The sequence below is a fragment of the Calypte anna genome, chromosome 8, assembly GCF_003957555.1.
Source record: "Calypte anna isolate BGI_N300 chromosome 8, bCalAnn1_v1.p, whole genome shotgun sequence".
Taxonomy (NCBI): domain Eukaryota; kingdom Metazoa; phylum Chordata; class Aves; order Apodiformes; family Trochilidae; genus Calypte; species Calypte anna.
Window position 1 is genome coordinate 4,254,779 of NC_044254.1, and position 15,162 is coordinate 4,269,940.

Consider the following 15,162-nt stretch of genomic DNA (forward strand, 5'->3'; position numbering starts at 1 on the left):
GAGCTGACATGTTGCAAGGGAAAGATGTGGCTGATGAGCTCCTGCCAAAAAGGATTTTAAAAAGTGAAATTTTTTTTAAAAGTGACATTTTAAACACTTGCAGCACAATCCTGGGGTGACAATTCAACAGGAGCAGTGCAAGACACCAGCAACTGTTTTCCTGCCAAGTGAGGACTGGTTGTACCTGCAAGCATGATCAAGCAAAGGCCAGAATAACTGGATAGTGAGGTTTCTGCAAGCCACATGCTAAGAGAAACCAAAATCCATTCCCCTGCCTTTATTTGTGGTGTTTGGTGCAATATAAACAATAATAAAGAGCAGGGATGCTAAAACAGGAAGGCTGGGTTTGCAGGCATGACAGTAGTAAAAATAAATGTTTTATTAAAAAAGAGGTCCTGGAAATCAGAAACACCCAAGTTTTGGGCTCAAAAGCTCAGCTGTTCTGGCTTGGGCTGGGGGGTGGTGTCTTCTCTGCCAGCACACAGGATTTTTGCAGGTATAATTGCTCAGTTATACAAACATGTGCATGGAATTCCCTTCACAAAGAACAGCCCATTAGTTGGTCTACTCATGGCTATCACATTAATCCACAGGTTCTAGTTAAATTAGGGCTGATGGTTAACTCAGTAGGCTAAATCAAAGTGTTCAAAGAGCCTGCACATGTATTTCCATTAAGCCAAATACTCTGTATGTTGTAGAAGAAACTGAACTATGTGGGTTTGACTTGAGAAAATAAAAGCTTTTGGGCTGATGTTCTTCTAGGAGAAGAAATTTGCATCTTGAGGGGTGAGCAAGTCTCACTTCAGTGATCAGACCTCAAAGGAAGGCAATAATATAATAATAAGAGGCATGAAAGAGGGTGGTAAGGACAGTGGAAGTGATGGGGTAGATACTATATGAGGAGGAAAGACCAGAAAAATGAAGACACCCCAGTTTGGGAGAAAGAAACCTTGGGGCAAGCGAAGGCAGAGAAGTCCAAAGATGTCAGAGAGGTCTGGTGTGGACCTGGAATTATTTTCCCCGTTCCTTTCATTGTTCAGGAGCAACGGAGAGAAATGTTCAGGAGCCAGGTCTAAAGCAGACAAAAGGAAGTACTTTTTCACACAACACATAATTACATTGTGGAACTTATTGCCACAGGATGTCATGGAAGCCAAAAGTAGAAATGAATTTAAAAAAAATAATAGGCAAAATTAGACAAAATTCATACAACCTCCAGCTCAGGAAGTCTCTCAACTGCTGATGCTGGGGAGCTGTGAGGGAATGCCAGAGGAAAGAGCACTTTATACTCTCCATCTTCCAATAACCCTTCCTAATTAAGCATCTGCAGCTGGCCACAGGCAGGCTCTGGTTATTGCCCAAGGTGGATATTTGTCCTGAGCCAGCCTGGCCATTCTTACATCCTCCTGGTGATTCCCTGGGGATGGAGCCTTTGGGATCAGAGCCATCTCCTGGCCTGATACAGGACCAACTCCTCATTTTGTTACCTCCAGCCTGGTCCCAGTAAAGTCCCAGTAAAGTCCATCCTGGCCCCAGTTCACTGATTTAGGCTGGTGGATTGAGGTCAGCTTGAGCCCTGAGACCTTCAGAGAGACTTTTCTGCTTTCCCTGCCCCTGGGATTTATCACTGAAATCTCTGTGCTAAAACTTTCAACCAGGCTGCCAGATAAGGTGCAAAGTGATTTAAAAACCCCCAGAGGTGGGGAAAGTTTAATATTGAAGAGCTCAGGACCACTTTTATCTGCTGCTGTGTCCCTCCTTCATCTCATGCCAGCTGCCTCCAGGATACCTATGCTGACACTCAATTTCTACCTCACAAAAGTGGCCCCAGCATGGGCTTTAAACTCAGGCCACTAATACTGAGATAGGAAACAAAACAAACAAAAAAAAATAGAACAAAAGCAGCAAGTGGCTCCTCCAGCTTGCACCCACCCTGTGCCTTCATCCCTGAAGCATTGCTGGGTGGCTACCCTGGCACTCCCAACCCCAATTTTTCTCCTCCAGCATTTTCTTTGACTTACTAACATCAGTAGGTTTAAAATATTTTGCTGCTGTAACTGAACTATAACTTGGAAGAGGGATTTGGGGGAATCATCTGGTGTTGCTACATCAGGATTAATAGCTCTGTGTCTATTTATACACACACCAGGATGGTTGTAGCGCTCAGCTGTTTCTTCACTCAACATCCTCTTTCAAGCTGCCATGTCCCACTCTGTCAGGTCAAGGCCAGCCTGCTGTGATGTGAAACAGAAACCAGCCCTAAAAATGGGGACTTGGGAGAACTTGTCTGCTCAACACTGCTCAGACAGCTTGCTGTCTGCTGGACTCATGACAGTGGTCCACAATATGCAGGGTGGCTCCTGTCCTTCCATCCTGGTGGAAAGCAAATGAGGAAAACTCATCTGAATGGGAAAATAACAGCAATTCACTCAGTTATCCTGGAGAAGTTTTTTGGTCAGGGAACAGGCTTGCAGTGAGCCAACCTCATTGGTCTGAATGAGCCAACCTCAATATCCTTTGGAGGAAAATTCAGACCATTGGGGAGAGGCCATCTGACCCTGGCTTCTCCCTACAAGGTGTTAACAAATAAGCTTTGACCCTGCAGAGACATGAGAGGGTCAGAGACTGCTTGGGAAGGTGGCATTTCCTACTTAATTCCCCAGGGTGGGGAAAATCTGCTCTGCTCCCTCCACTCCAGCACTGACAGGACATCACATCTCATTCAGCATGTTAAAAAAACCCTCAAGTCAAGCAGCCAAGTACCTGGAAAATTACTATGCAGCACGTTCATCAGTGGAAGCTGCTGTACAAAATGAGCACTCATCTCCTGAATGATGACAGGCTGGAGGTCAGCGTTCAGCATCTCGAGAAATTCTACCCCACTGCCCTGATTTTCCCTCAAAAAAAGGCTGTTCCTCCCCCATCCTAATCTGCTTATCACCCTGTGTGCTTCCAAAACAGGTATTATTTTCTGATGCACAGCTAGGAAAGGAGAAACTGCTCAGAGACACCCATTTTTGTCACCCAAATGAGACCAGCATCTTCAGACACTATTACTGATTGTATAAGGTTGCAAACCTCCTGGAGCAGGACTGAATTTTGTCCTGGATTTGTACCATCTGATGGGATCCTTCCCCTTCAATAAACTGCCTCAAAATACTGTTCTCAGCAGTGACCTGGAGCTGGGTAGATCAATATTTGTTTACTCAGCTCAGGTCTTATTTTCATATGCACTTGGTAATCCAAGTCCATCCAGATGCAACAAAGGGTTGCACAAACCAGGCAGAAATGTGCATCCTTCCTGAAACATCACCCTTAAGATTTGCTCCTACAGGAAGGAAACACAACTCTGTCTTGGGGGAACATGGTCCTAACACAAGCCCTGATGACTCTGTGGACATTTTGGGGAAGAGGAGTGACCTTTGAGCTCTTCACTTCCAGGATTTTTCTGTATGGGAAACATTTAGTTTCTTTTTCCTCCATGCACCAAATCAACCAATTGCTCATTTCTGAGAAATGCTCTCTCTGAACAAAACTATGCAAAAGAAATTAAGGGAGCAGCCTGAGATAAGAGCAGCTTATCCTGCCTGTGGGATGCTTTTATGGTGAAATCTGTGTTCATCCCATCCCATTTATGAAAAGCAGAAGTTAAGGCACATGCAGCACTGATTATTTTTTCCCTTCCATGGGACTTGGGGAGGGGGAGAAACTTTCCATTTGCTGCTGGAATGCAAAGTTATGATTTTGAGCATCTTCTCTGAGCTGTGAGGGTTGGACACTCAGGTCCAGGAATGGCTGGATGTGATCTAGCTGGGGTATCTGGAAGCTGAGCAAAGGAGCTCACAAGCTGATGCAGGGCCCTTAAAGAAGGTGGAGTTCCCTCTCTGTTTGCTGAAGATGCTCAAATCCTTTCTGGCAACATGTCCCCCTTGCCTTGCAGCTCAGGAATATCCAGACACAAGAAATCCTCCAGCTTGTCAAAAGCAGTTAGCTGGCTTTAAAGTCCAAATTACTCCTTAAAAAAAAAACAAAACAAAAAGCAAAAAAAACAACCAACCAAACAAAAAACAAAACAAACAAAAAACAAAACAAACAAACAAAAAAACAAAAAAAAAAGAAAGAAAAAAAACCACCACCAAAAAGCCCCACACCAACCAAGCCCCCACAAAAAACCCCACCCCAAACAAACAAACAAAAAACCCTACAAAAAAATCTCAAGCCCCCATCCCCCTTTTTAATAGCAGCTGCCTGTCTGCTTCTCTCTCCACTTTAACACAAAATATCCAGCCCCCAGCAACCTTCAGACCAGATCTGTAAAATGCTCCAACTGATCCTAACAAGAAAAGGCAAGACTCTGACAAACATGCCAGCTTTTTCTTCCTGGATTGGATGATCTTCTGGGACCACAGGACTGGCATTTAAAAATTTAGCCTTTGAAATGGTCTTTTTATTTGTGATGAAAATGAACCCCTTGAGGTGACAACAGGAGAGTTGGTGTTGGGTCAGTTCAGGGGAAGCTGTGGGATAGACACAGGGTACATATACTGGCCATCCGCTCAGACAGAAAGGTTTGGGGTTTATTTTTGAGCAAAAAAAAGTGGCCAGTAAGGAGGGAATGATTTATTTGTCCCTATTTTTCTTTCCAGTTAAATGACTGGGCTTGAACTTTGAGAAAAGATTAATCACTAGATTTATCTACATCTCTAGGAACATGGGCTGCTTTTTCTTTTTTTTTTCTAGGCTGCCTGTATTATTAGTTTCTCCAGCTTCTCTCTGCTATATTTTTGCCCTGTGTTGCCCAAGCAGATGGGTTCCCTTCCTTTTCTGTTGTGAATGGAGACAGATGGAAATAAATAGGCACTTGTGCTTGGTTGTGTGGTTACCTAGAGAGGATGTTGTTTGCAAACAAAGGCTGTACCAGGACACAAATAGTCTCCTTCAGTGTAGCTTGGAGATGCACTTTATTATTTTTATTCTGCTGCAGGGTCCCCAGTATTTATTACTGGAGCAGCATCCACTGAAGCAGAATGGATCAAGAGAGCTGTAAAATGCTGACAGAAGGAGGAGCAAAATGTAGGAACTCTCCTCCTCTCCCCTCCCAATCCTCTAACCTATTGTTCCTTTAGATGGTTGAATAAATAAAGGAAAAAAACACTGCTCTGGAGCACAAGACAACTTTTTCCTAACAGGTACAGGCAAATTCAACATTTAGCTATCTCCCCTGTCCTGTGAGCAGCCCTTACAGTTTTACCTTGCACCACAATCAGTATCTGCTCTTGGTTTTACAGGAACTGGATGCCATTTGGAGGAGTTTCCTTATGGAACACAAGGAAGCAAGGACTGTAGCTGCCAGCTCTCAAAGCCATCCCACAAAGGTGCTGGGACATCCCTGCCTGTCACCTTTCAACCTCCTGGGAACAGAGCTTGGTCCATAAGGTTTGATGGCTGTGGTGGGTCATGGGTCCAGGACCTGCCATCAAGGGGACATAGGACACCAGTATAGATGTTGTAGACTCAGTCCCTGTTAAAAAATGCAGAGGTCTGTAAAGCTATATGCCCATGCTTGTCCTGGCTCAGGCTGCATTTAAAAATGAAGTGGAGGAATGCCAGAGCTGGGCTGGACAAGGAAAACCTGAAGGCTCAGTGCAAGAATTGCCTTGTGGTGCAACTTGGCTGTGTGGGGCTGGTCACAGCAGCCCTCCTGCCAAGAGAGCACAACCAGGATTTAGGGCTGCAAGGAGGAGATTCAGGACATTGGAGTGGTACAGAGGCATAAACCACAAAAACATCTCAGGCACTTGGGAAGAATCACCAGGTCTGAAATGCCTCCAATGAATCCAAGGGTAAAACACCACATGACAGTAACAACAGCTACAGAAATGGTGTAATTTTGTATTTCTGAGCAGCAGTCCCTCCTGAGAAAGTCTGTGTTTCTTTAGTTACCACGTGAGCTTCAGGTCTCAGTCCCTCCTGCCTTTGTGTTTCTGCCAGGGTTTTGCTGCTCTCTTTCATGTGGTGTCAGCACCTGGGGATATTTTGAAAGAGATGTTCAGCAACATCCCTCCAGGAGTCATATCTGCTGTTCATGCTCTGCTTCTGTGGCATTTAGGGCATCAGATGCTCTACCTCAGTCAATTAAAAGGGTTCCAGCATAAAAAGACTGCCATTTGCTGCTGCTTTTCCAGGAATAAAGCATACTTTTGGGGTGCAGGTGGCAGCAGTGCCTTCCATACAGGAGGAAAGAAAGACTCTTGAAAGTGTTGAGCAGACAGCAGCTGCAGCACAAGGAAAGGCAAGTGATGTGGGATGGGACCATTCTTAGAGTCCCTACTCTGCCCTTAATTACAAGCTTAAGTGATGGCTAATAAAGATGATTCAAAGCAAATAAATAGAGCTGCTGCTCTAATTAAGTGGCTTTTGCTGCATGCAATGAGCCAGACCCATCTGTGTCATAGTTCAGCAGAAGCCAGGATGGGTCTATGAGGGATTCAATTGAATTGCATCTGAACCACTTCAAGGAGGAACAGGCAATGCTGCCAGCCAAGAAACAAAGCTAAGTTCCCCAGACAGTCATCCTGAGCTGGGGCACAATCATTCAGTCACATCAAGGCCAGGTTGGATGGGACTTGGAGCATCCTGGTGTAGTGGGAGTTGTCCCTGCCCATGCAGGAGGGTTGGGACAGGTTGGTTTTTAAGGCCCCAGTCTGTAATTCTTCACCAGGTGACTGCTACAGGGACCAGCACAGCAGCTCAATCACTGCTCAGTCTACTCCTCTTCTGGTCATTATTGTAACAAAGAGCCACACTCTTTTCTCCAGACCCAAATTTCTTGTCTCACACTCCCTCCTTCTCCTTCTGCATCCCCACCCACCCCCCAAAGAATTAGAAGATGTTTCAGGCCAAGCAGCACATTATTTTATCTTAAAGTATTTTTCTGTGAAAATCATACACAAACAGCAATGCAGCTTCAGAGCAGGAGATGCCTTGAGGGGGGAAAGGCTGAACTTGTGGTTAAACCATGGGATGGGGAGTCAGCAGATGAGGGTTTCTCATCCCCTACCTCTGTGAGCTTTGACTCACTCCATGACCCTTCCATGGTTCATGTGTGTTTGGTTTCCCTATCTGGAAAATCAGTGGGATGACACTGCAACAATAACACACAGCCATTTGCAGGTGGTCAGAACCATCATAGAACCACCATGTGCTGCTGCAAGGGCACATTAAAAAAAAAAAAAAAAAAAAGAAAAATCCAGTCTTTGGGATGCAAAATGTTCCTCTGCAAAATGTGCTTCCCCAAAGCTACAAAAATCTGTTTAGACATTCAAACATTTACCCAGCACTTAAATATTTATCCAATATTGTATTTTTGCAGGTGACAGTGAGCCTGACACCTCCCCAGATGCCCTGAGGTGCAATGGGGCACAGAGGGGCCTGGAATGCCCAAAGTCACCCTTTTTTCCCTCTTTCTCTTCCCTTGTCCTCATAACTCACCATTATTTCTTCTCAGCACTGGCTTGGATACAGGTTTGGCTGTCAGGTGCTGGTTGTTCTGACCTTGATGGGAGTGTTTGTTCTTCCAATGAGAGAGAAGAAGGTTCTTCTTCTGTATCATGAGCTTCATCATCTGTACCCAGAGCCTTGTACCTATTCCATGAAGGCAGTGGAGAAGTTAAAGGAGTATTTCCTCCTACAGCTCCATGTATTAACCCCCCCTCAGGACACTGCTTCCCTTTCCACACAGATGCTGGACCCACCTGAGGAATGCTCACACAGTTTGTGTGCACCAGACATAAATCCCTTGGTTGCTTTCCTCAGTTTGTCCTCCTCTTCCTGAAGCTCAGCCACCAGACAGAACAGTTCATCCACCTGGTCACACCTCCCCAGCTTTGCTTGCCCTCCATTTCCCTTGCTTGCCCCCTGTTTTCAGGAATCCCACGGTAGGTTCCCTGTAGCCTGAAGCCTGGATGCTCACATACTTGGACAAAGATCCATCTATCTGGCTGGCTGTGAGTTTTGGTTGGTTTTTTTATCTATTTTTTTTCCCCATCTTCTTCTTCCAGGTATTTACACCAGGAAAAAGGAATGGGAAGCTTAAAACCCACCAGGCCCAATACACAGAAGTCTCCTGTAAGGATCAACATAGCCTGAAAGAATAAGCATCCCAAATTAAAGCATAATCCCAAATTGAAGCATAGTACAACTATCCCGGGATGATAGCTGCTCCTTAGTGCCTCAACACATGCTGTCCATTTTCCACCAGGTCCCTCAGGACATCCCAGGGCAGAATCTGTCCCCAGTTTCACCTGGTTAAGACTCTGCCCCTGTGACCAAAGAGATTCAGTGGAATTGCATCTGGAGAGCTGGGACAGCACAGTGGTCAGCCTGGCAGCTGGAAAGATCAGGGTTTGGTTGTCCTGACTTTGCTGCAGGCACAGGGCAGGGTCTTTGTGTCTCTGTGGGATGGGAGGGGGTTCTCTTTGTCCCCTTCTCACCCATAGGTCCCAGTGGGTGTCCCTGACTGGGGGTTAAATCTTAGCCTGCCAGGGTTTGTAGCAGGAAAAATCTCTGCTTTCCTTCATTCTTGGAAAGCCTGATCCAGGCAGGATTTGTGGAGGAACTAATGAATTAAAGTATTAATTCTCACTGGATTACCAGCCCTGGGAAAGGAAGGCCCCTGCAGGTAAAGCAAAGGATCACTTAATGCATTTTCTTGGAGTCAGCAAGATCACATTTAACATCCTCTCTGAAAATACTCGGTGTAAAATATTCTGCATTTTCAAAGCAGTGTGTAAAAAGCACTCATGCTACTCTGTGGAGAGCTACAGGGAATATTCCTCTTGCCTGAAAGCTAAGAAAACTGAACCAAGAGGTTTTAGGGAGAGCTGAATCCTTTTTTCCTCAGCCTAGAGCTCCTCAATGCTGCAATAATTCCTGTAAGAAGCACATGGGCCAGCCCAGCACTGGGGGTGGCAGTGCCAGCCTGTCCCCAGGCAGATGTCCCACCCTGCATGGCCACAGGAACTACTCCCCTCCTGAAGGAACATTCAATCTCTTGGCAAAAAAACCCTCTCTGGTCCTGAGCTCCTGCATCTTTTAAATACATGGGTAATACTTACATGATCCTTCTTGCAGTAAGCCCTTGAGGCTCAACTATCTCCTTTGGCTTTGCCCCTCCAGGAGTGTTGTGCCTTAATCACACAGGTGAAATCCTGGAGGGGGAAAATTCCCCCCTTTCCTGTGCAAAAACCCCCAGGTGTTCCCAGTTAGAAGAAATCCCTCCCCAGTGGAGCAAGAGGCTACTGTTTGCTGGGCTGATGCTGCCATCTCCTGCCCATCTGCAGCTTTGCTACTGAAAACTTCCCCAGCCAAGGGACCTGCCCCAGGTGCAAAGGGGAAAATAAGAATTTAGGGCTGGCCTTATGGGCCCTCGTGGGTTGTTGGGGGTGTAGCTCCAGGTGTGTGTCGTTTTGGTTGTTCTCTTCAAGCCTTTGCCATCTGATGATGTGAGGGGTGCTGAGCTCTGCAGGATGGAGGGGGCAGCAGGGTCTGGGGGAGGGATCACACTCAAAAGATGAAGGGGGGGAAATTGATGCAATTAATGCAATTGTTAAGTGGGCTGTTATTAGGCACAGCTTGAGCTGCTGCCGGTTCTTCCTGAAGACACAGGAAAATCAAATGTTTAATTCAGAGAGCAGCAGGACAGTGAGATTTCTCTCCTGACAGCCATCCAGTAAGGTTTTTTTTTTTGGCAGGGATACAGGCTCATCGGTGGGACTGGCACTAAAGCTATGGGGGCTGAGTGTCTCTTTGGTTGGAAGGTAAGAATATAAAAATTGCAAAAGTCTTCTGTCTCTGTTCAGGGCTTTAGTTCTGCCAGAACTGCTGCCTCACAACCTTCCAACTCGTTTTTTTGCCTTCCCCTGGCATCACTGGAAGAGTGGGATGCTTGCACTTTTTCCAAAGAGTGGGCTTTTAAAAGACATGAAAAACGTTAAACAAACCTTTCCACATCCTAGTTCCTTGCAATACCTCATCATGGGTTCAGTCTAGCAGAGCTTCAACCCCATTCCTACTTGGGTTTATTTGCAATTTAGGTCTCTGAAGGCAGATGCTGTGACAGATCCCTAAAGGTGGTGTAAAAGGCCATGGTGGCATTGCCAGCTACCTATGGCAAAAGTAGAAAAGATAAGTGTGGAGCAGATTCATCAGCATTATTTTAGCAAAGCTGGCCTTTTATTTTTCTTTTTTTTCTTGTAGGTAGAAACAGGTTTTTGTGTGCAGTTTGGCCTCTGGCACAGAAGCCTTCAGAGTCCTGCTGCTCTGAGAAACAAAAATGCTAAATCAAGAAATCCCATTTCCCCCCTTCCCCTTTTTAATCTTCTTTCATTGGGTTTGAGCCAGGGATTTGTTAACTGGTTTGGTACTGCAAAGCTAGAATTATGATGTGCTCAGTGGCAAAGTCATATAAAAATGCCTCCCTTTCATGTCAAACAGTTTGTGCACTTAAAGAATATGGTGCTGAGATAATATTTTTGAAGAGGATTAGTGGACCCTCATGTTCCTTCATTTGCATTTCCCCCCTCCCTGAGCACTTCAGAAGTTGTTCAGAACATCTTTTTTCTTATTTGATGGTATTTTAATCCTTAAGTAATGGCTCATCTGCTCAGGAATGTTAACATAGCCACCATTCAGCACATTCAGAGATGTAAGGCAGAGAAATACCCAGGAACTGAGTTATTTTGGTCCCAGCAGTGGATCCCAGGAATGAAATTCCCAGATTCAGCCTTCTGCCACACATCCTCTTTTTGCCCCTTCCTCCCCTGATTGCTTTCAACACAAATACCTCTGGCTTTGAATTTGCAGGTAAATGGAAGCAGAGGACAGCAGCTCATTTCAAACTTCTTTTTACAGCTTGAGCCGTACCAAGAGCAGCTGGGGTTAAGCAGGGTCCCACTGATCCCCATTTGGGAGTCCCAGCTCCCAGCAGGACACCAGAGCAGTGGCATCCTATTGGAATTGTAGAATGGTTTGGATTGGAAGGGACCTTAAAGATCATGAGTTCCAACCCTCCTGCATGGGCAGGGACACATCTTCCTAACCCAGCTTGCTGCAAGCCCCATCCAACCTGGCTTTGAATACTTCCAGGGAGGTTGCAGCCACAGCTTCCCTCCCCCAGTGTCTCACCATGAGCAGCTTGACAGAAAGGTCTGACCTAAAACAAGGACCAAAATGAGAAAGAAGTGCATGGCAGGGTTCAGCATACCTTTCCAGGCCTCTCCTGCCTTTCATCCTCATCATCCACTGCATTCCCCTGCATCCCTGCCTCAGGAGGCAGAGGGGGCTCCAGAGTGTGGATCAAGCTTGGCTGCAGGAGGGGAGATTACAACTGCATTACTTTCAGCAGCATCACCCCAAACACAAGGAGCCTGGAAGTCCTGCAGACACTGCCTGTCCTCTTTAGAGCTTAAGGAGAGAGATTTGAACTACAGTGGGCTGTAGGGACATTTAATCTGACAACACCTCAGTCTGCCTGTGCCAGGCCCTGTTGTTCCAGCATTGCAGCATCTCCAGCTACTCAAGCAGTGTTGCCTCTGCTCACAAAGCTCTTTCCCTGCTGCAACAACATTCCCAGCTTTCTCCACTTGCTTTTATTGCAGAAGCAGCTCCAGTCCTGCATTGCAGCACCTCAGCCCCTGATGGAAGTTGTTTGACTCTCACGCATCCTTTAAAAGCTTTGAGAATTCATCACATCACTCAGTTTCTCATTGCAGAATAGGAGAGGTGGGGTGGTTTTTTAGTTTATTTCACTGTCAATAGCAGAAAATGGCTTGTTGCAGCCAAGAATTGGTTGAAATAAACTCTGAGCCACAGCTGCCCTGCAGATAACATCCAGCTCATTTCAGTGACCTGGAAGCACTCTGCAAATATCCACTATTGGGGTTACTCTGTGCTTTATGTAAATATGATGCTTAAAGATGGTGGTGAGCACAGAGACCTAAGAACACCAGGTTAAGTTATAGTTAGCATTTAAGCACTTAAAACCATTACATTTAAGTTAACTGTACTTAATAGGCTTCACTCATCAGTTTGCTTTGTTGAAATAATATCTGGTGTCTCCAGGCCACTCTAGAGAAGGTTCCAGAGTTTAGCTATACACTACTCATGCAGGAAACCTAAACAAAGGTGTTTTTAATCTGCTTAGCAATATCTTTTTATGCATCTCCCCCACCACTGGGTGCTGCTTACTTCTGTCACACCTTCTCTCCTTCTTACATTGCCCAAGTAAAAGAGTTTTCAGGCTTCCAGAGACTCTCTGTCTCTTATAGCTTCATCTCTTCAAGGACAGAAAGGCCTTTCAAAGGCTGCTGTTCATTTCTCACAAATATTTATCTAAATAATAAGCTTCTTCATTATCTCATAGTTCTGGACCATTTTTTCAGGTTTTAGCCTCTGCTTTAGTCCAGCTGGAGACCAGTGAGTGACAAGTGGAGTTCCTCAGGGGCTGTTCTGGGTCCAACATCTTTGTCAGCAACATGGGCAATGGCATTGAGTGCATCCTGCTGGTGACACCCAGCTCGGGGGGGGATGGATTCACTTGAAGGAAAGGATTAGCCATCCAGAGGGACCTTAACAGGCTTGAGAAATGGGTAAGTGCCAACTGCATGAGGTTCAGCAAGCCCAAGGTCCTGCTTCTGGGTTGGGCCAAACCCAATTACAAGCTGGGTACAGAGTAGGATGAGAGCAGCCCTGAGGAGAAGGATTTGGGGTTGTTATTGACAAGAAGCTCCCCAGGAGCCTGCAGAGCACTCGTGCAGCTCATCCTGTATCCTAGGATGCATCAAGAGGAGCGTGGCCAGCAGATCCAAAGAGGTTTTTCTCCCCCTCTACTCTGTCCTTGTGAGATCCCACCTCAAATACTGCATCCAGTTCTGCTGTCCCCACCAAAAGAAGGACACAGAGCTGTTGGAACAAGTCCAGAAGAGGACCACAAAGATGATCCTGGGCCTGAAGCACCTCTGCTACAAGGCTGATGAAGCTGGAATTGTTCAGCCTGAAGAAAAGACTCTGGGGGGGACCTTATAGCTGCATTCCCATACCTGAAGGGAACATCCAGGAAGGCTGGAGAGGGACTGTTCATGAGAGTGTCCAACAACAGGACAAAGGGAAAAAGGTTTTAAAGAATACTCTTCCCTGGAGGTCCTCCAGATAAGGCAAAACCTGTTACTTATGTTTATATCCTCATTTCAGCAGCTGAATGTTGGAGATCTTCCAGCATCCAGGTGTATCCGTTCTTTCCTGGAGCAGTGCTCTTTGGTTATCCCAACACAGGTTGGTTGTTCCAATGTCTTCCTTTTGCAGCAGAAGCTGCGGTAGAGCTGGGTTTTCCCTTAGATTGGCTCTTTGGGGCCTGCTGCCCCTCTGCACCCACATCTAGGAGGTGGAAGGCACCCTTGGGACCTGTTTCTCATCTTGGTTTTGGCATCTTAGGTTTGGCACCCTACACCAAAGCTTTCAGGGCTTGTGGTAAGGTTGCTCGTTCCACTCCAACTTCATTCAGCTGGGTATCAAAACCAAGACAACTGTGGGTATCTGCTGATGCTTGCTGAGTAATTTGTGATTGCCTTCTGAAGAAGTCCTCAGGCTGGGGTAGCTGAGCAGTTTGGGAAAGGAATATTCTACTGGTTACAGCATAGCCCATCCCTGCTGGGTGAAGTGAGGGGATTAAAAACTGCAGCTACACACAGGGTGATGCCTTTCTTGGGAACCTTGGAGGATTTTTTTTTTCAGCTCTTCAAAATATCTGGCATTTTAGTACTTGCAGTCAGCTAAAATTGGAGTGGAATATCAACAGAGCACAGCTTTCAAAAACTCATTTTATTTTGCCTTTCAAGCTGACAATGGGATTGTAAGAAAAACTTTGAATAATGGATACACTTTTGAATAATGGATATCTCACAGCTGAAGTCCCCTGACTTTTCTTTCTGTGTCTGAATGAGAAGGCTTTTAATTGGCCAACACATAGAGAGAGGTACAAAATGCTTTGTGTCTTGTGCTGCTGCCTAACCAATGCACAGCCTCCCATTAAACATTCAGAGATGGGTAAGCACAGCCCAGCCTGAAGCTCTGCATTACACACATTGGGTTTTTATCAGCTCAGGGTCTGGCACGAGATGGTTTCCCTTTTTTTCTTGTTTCTGTTATGGCTGCTCATATTTTTCATCTTTTTTTTTTTTGCATGTGTGTGATTTGGATCTTTCCTCCTGCTACAGAGGTGTTTTTTTCCACTTGAAGACTTTGCACCTTATGTCCTGGGTTTAAATGACATGGTGTGAGGTCACCTTGTGAAGTGCAGAAGCCTCCAAAGCTCTGACCATACAATAAACTTTTAAATAGGGTTTTTCTAAAATAGCAGTGCCTGTTATAAGGGTTTTGCTGAGAAATGGTGGAAGGGAGAGCCTGGGCCAGGCTGGTTGCTGTGTCATGATGGTGAAGCTGGGATGTAGGGGGGAATTTGAACATAGAGCAAATGAGCTGTAGGATGTTGGGAGGGAAATTACCCAGCTCAGCAGTGGGTACAGAGCCTCCCTATGCCAGTGAGCTCCTGTCTGTCCCTGGCTCTGCTCCAAGTCCATTCAGCTCTCATGAAAGTTTAACTCAGCTGCAGAAGGGAGAAAACAAGTCACTGTGCCCCTGAAAAATGTAAAGGGTGGGTTTGGGGTCAATGTTTTTTTGGGTTGTTTTTTTTGTGTGTGTGTTCTATCCCTGTCCTCAGTTCCCACAGTCCCTGGTGAGGTGGTCAGCACTTTGAATATCCCCAGATGGGCTCAGCCACACAAAACCTTCCTGCGTTAGTATTTCTCTAACTCTTGTCAGCACAACCTGCCTCCCTAAAATCTTTCCATGAGAAGTTATGATCCCATCAGCTCCCCAAGCACAAATACAACTGAGGGGCTTAAACCTCAAGGAATAAATGCTGCTGGAGCCCAGCTCCCTCCTGCTCCCAGCCCTCTGCATCCCTGGGCTCTGGGGAGCTGCAGGCTCAGCTTAAATAGAGAAATTATGTGAGTTTGGGAGAGTTTTAGCTGGGTTTGTGTGCCTTTGGTTTTCTGTGCCATTAGGGCACAGAAGCATCTACAAAGGCAGCTTCTTGGGGTGGCACAG